This window comes from Tupaia chinensis, unplaced genomic scaffold (genome assembly GCF_000334495.1).
Source record: "Tupaia chinensis unplaced genomic scaffold, TupChi_1.0 Scaffold139431_1, whole genome shotgun sequence".
NCBI lineage: Eukaryota > Metazoa > Chordata > Mammalia > Scandentia > Tupaiidae > Tupaia > Tupaia belangeri.
This window is the reverse complement of record NW_006199316.1, coordinates 3,725,784-3,730,075: the sequence shown is the minus strand read 5'-3', so window position 1 is coordinate 3,730,075 and position 4,292 is coordinate 3,725,784. Positions and strand designations below refer to the sequence as shown.

General features: G+C 38.1%; 1 pseudogene; it reads right to left on the bottom strand.

Annotated features, from left to right (window-relative positions):
- Positions 1-3,801: 3,801 nt before the first annotated feature.
- On the bottom strand, positions 3,802-4,289 carry LOC102495944 (ubiquitin-conjugating enzyme E2 E1 pseudogene; annotated as a pseudogene).
- Between the last annotated feature and the right edge of the window lie 3 nt (positions 4,290-4,292).

Sequence of the window (4,292 nt, the reverse complement as noted above, 5' to 3'; positions counted from 1 at the left end):
AGCAGGAATCCACAAGCCTGAGGTTAAAATCAGCCTGAGAGGGAAGAAGCTGATGAGGAACAAGATCAAGTAAATGGCATATTCATTTGATGCGTGCTGTCAAGGTATATCTGTCCAGGTAGGTCTTACCTAACAGGCTGCACAGCTACTGCCTAACGGGATGCTGGCAGGTGTCTTTCTGAGTTTAAAGTTGGAGCTCTGGAGCCCATCTATGAACTGTGGACATTAGAGAGATGGGTTGTGTGACCTCAAAAGTGACTTCCGAAGCTAATATTGTGTGAAGTCTGCAGCTGTGGTGGGTATCCTGGGCCACATCTGAGGAGGAAGCTGTGCCTCACAGTCAGCCTGATCTGAATAAGCATGGTCACTTGCATGCCCCTCTGAGCTGCCTTTTGGTCTATAAACTCCATCTGTGGCCATTGTCACTATGTTCCAAGGGGAGCAAAACTCATCATGGGGCCATCACCGAATTGCCAACCCGAATGACTTGCCTTCTTCATTGGGCCAGAGAAGATCTCTCTGTTTCCTGAATTTCTCCCTCTTTTCCTTAGAGGTAAGAATGTAACCATATCTGTTCCCTCAGCCCACATTGGAATCACAGTCTATTTTCTTTAAAAGGGCCTGAAATGAACACATTACAAAATGATTTTCTTAGAAAGTGCTGATTAATTATCATAAGAACCCTGTGAAGGTTAAGGCTGACATCCTCAAAGAGAGAGAACTGAGGCACAAGGAGGTATATGACTTTTATAAAGACTCACAGCTGTGACTCCTGGACCCAAATTCAGAGCTTTAGATGGTGGCAAATGGAGGGTTTTTTACATTTCATTTGTTTGTTTGTTTGTTTCTTTTTACACTTTTCCAGCAGATTGGTGTTCTCACTTCCATGAAATACAATTTTAAACTATGGTTTCAATAATACTAAATAATGTATAATTGAATAAATAGCTAATACCTATAAAACAATATATTAAAGTAATTTTATTTACTTTCATATTTTTAATAGATGATTTCCTTTTATGTCTCAGATACAGTGTTAGACATAGTTGATATAGCATTAACTCTTTATTCCAATAGGTAGTGTATTGTCATCGTTAGACAAGGAAGAAAATTGACATTTAAAGAGGCAGAGTAAGTTATCAAAGTATATGGCTGGTAAGAGGGAAACATTCAGCCTTATTTAATTGAATCTACCTCATTGTTTCTTTGTAATATTTATCTTGAGTAAAATTTCTATACATTTTGCAGAACCTTTCAAACTTTCATATGAAATTTGTTTCTGCATCCTTAGCGGACTCTGTTTAATGTGTATAATTTCAGTAAAACTGGGAAAGAGAAATTATTTGCAAATGTTGAAGTCATGGTTCAGTTCCACCTTTCAGCCTGTACTAGCCTCTTTCTGAACCGAGAGTTAGCAGTGATGGGAACCTCCATATTGTATCATGGGGAGCCCAAGCACTACAATAATTTATAAAGTCCTGAATGTAGCCAGAGTTAGGTATAAAGAAGCAAAGATTTCTCTCTCATTCCCACCTGAGGTCATTGGAAAGCCTCTGTCTCAACTTAACTTATTTACTTTTATTATGTCCTGAGGTCAGAAACTCTGCAGGTCAGCTCCATCTGATCTGCTGCTAGCATTCACCTGAGGTAAACACTTGTTCTCTAGTGGTGAAAGGAGAGTACAGTGTAAGTGCAAACAAGCCACCTACCTATACAAGTTTCCTATCTACTAGTCTTTGCTGTTCTTACTTCAAAAACATGGTTTACCTGAGAAGTCAAATTCCAGAACAGTCTTAAAACATTCCATGTAATGCCGATTATATAGAAATAAATCCTTGGTAACAACGAGCCCTGAGCTGACATCATGTTACATGGGAATTATGTATCTCTTATGTAAGTGGATAGATAAGGAATTATACAAAGAGAGAGAATGAATCCTAAGACTCAGGAGTGCTTAGTTCTGACCCTAAGCCCAGTCAATTATTTTTAATATAATATGGGAAGAAATTCTGTAATGTCAGGAAGTCCTGTTAAATGTGAGTGACATACTCAATCTAGAGGATTGCTATAAGGTATCACTGAGTAAATGCATGTAGAAGCACAGCCTGGGATAGTACCCAGAGCATAAGCAGTTCCAGGGAATGGGAGAGATTATCATACAGACAACAAATGGGATTTCTCACATGATATCCATGGAAGGTAACCGATATACTGACTCTTCAAAGATTTTACAAAATATTTCAAGAGCCTAAACGGTGTCATCTTTGCCCCAGTTATTTGGCTTCTGAGGATCTTACCTTACAAAAATCTCACAGTATCATTTTCCAGTCTAAAATACCTCAGTGGTTCCACATGGTCTATAAAGTAAAGGTCAGTATCTTTAACTTATCTTTTATGATCTTGTACTTGTTAATTCTTTAATCTTATGCTTTTAATTCTCACTTTGAATTCTAGGTTCTAGACATAAATATTCTTCCCTAAAGGGAAAAAAATATTATTAAAGAGAAACCATACACACACCATTCTAGATGACTAAACTGCCTTAGTCATCCTCTCTTCCTAAGCTCATCTCATCTTTCGGTAGTTCTTGGTCATGTGAGGGTTATTTGCCTGTCTTGGTACTCCTGAAGAATCCTATCTTTCTCTTCTGAACTTTGCATGCTTGAGATCTTTGCTGATCTGGTATTGACTGCAGATTTTATGCTCCATGTGAAGGTGAGCATAGCGCTTCTGCTTTTCATTGTACTTTCTATGCCTAACTATGCCGGTATATGATAGATTCTGTGTATTTCCTGAAGGAATAGAAGTAAACTCAAAAAGGAAGGAAAGGAACTCTGACCATTCACACATTGATTACTGTGTTGATCAAAAGAGTAAAAAGTTAGAAAAAAATTCTGCTAAATTTTTTGGCTGTTTTTAATGTGGTTTATTAGCACAGTAACAAATGCAGACTGAAGTTGTCCACAACATAGAACCAATCCACTGAGCAACTTCTATTCCACGCCTGACAGTTAACAGCTTAAGGTATTTCACTACAGGTTTTCACAACTTCTGATTCAAATGTTTCACCTTTGTACAATAAAGGAGATTGGCATATAAAATAAAATACATTAGCCACTCATTTCCTATATGGTGTTTTATAGCCATGTGTCCATTTCATATATATGAGATGGCAGTCTCTAAAAACTCTATTAAATATCAATGTTTCCCTTCCAAGAAGGGAGAACAAATTCCAATTAAAAAAAAAAGTATGTCATCTTAGAGGGATTTTATGTAAGTGGGCATGTGTGAAACCTGTACAAAATTAAGCTGTTTTAAATTTACAGACACAGCAATTGAACCCAGTGTCTAAGTGTATGTTCTTTTCTGTACTACATTTCCGCTAAGATTGCAGAACGAATGACAGTTTATAAGTTGCTATTACCAACTCTGTCTACTATAGCAAGATACCTTAAGTTACAACAACATCTTAGGAAATAAGACTGAATAATACCTGTTATAGAAATACCCTACTCTTTACCAATTGCCACCTACCATTCCCCTTCAAAATCATGTGGGACAGGGAGGCAAAGCATTAATGGCACAAAGAGATGTGGTATTATCTGTTGAAGATATTTCGTAGTTTTATCAACAGTACTAGGGAGAAATGTTCACCTGTTGAAATATCCATTTTGTAAGACAAATTATAATGTGATCGAATGTGTGGAAGAAAATGAAATGAAAAAATAAATAAGAGGGAAAAAAATCATATGCAGCTGTCTTCTGTGACAGACAGATAACGTAAGAAATGTCAACACCAACTTATGTAGCGTATCTCTTGGTCTACCGTCTGGCTATTCTGTCATGTTCTGCTCTGTTGGTCATCTACTGAGTGGCAGTGCTTCCCACGAAAGGGTCAGCAGGATTACAGTCTGTAAGAAGTGAGCAGATAGAAAGGAGGGCCTTAGAAATGGTTAGTGCTGGATTCCAATTGTCTTTCACCATGTCCAAGCAAATTACTCCTTGACTGTTAATATTGCAGTGATAGACTCTTGTCTGAAATGTGGCCTTCGGAGGCTTGACGGGATACTCTGGTGTAAAAGTGATATCGAGGAAGAACACACCACCTTCATACATGGACCCTGGAGGCCCTAGGATGATGGATCGCCATTCATAGATGTTAACTCCTTTGGACCAGCACTGCAGTTGGGTGGATGGTCTAAAGTGATGTCTGCCGGCTCGTTCTAAATCCTCTTGGTGCTGGTAGAGAGGAACTTGGAGTTTTTGCTCATGATGACTTTACTCACCATCTT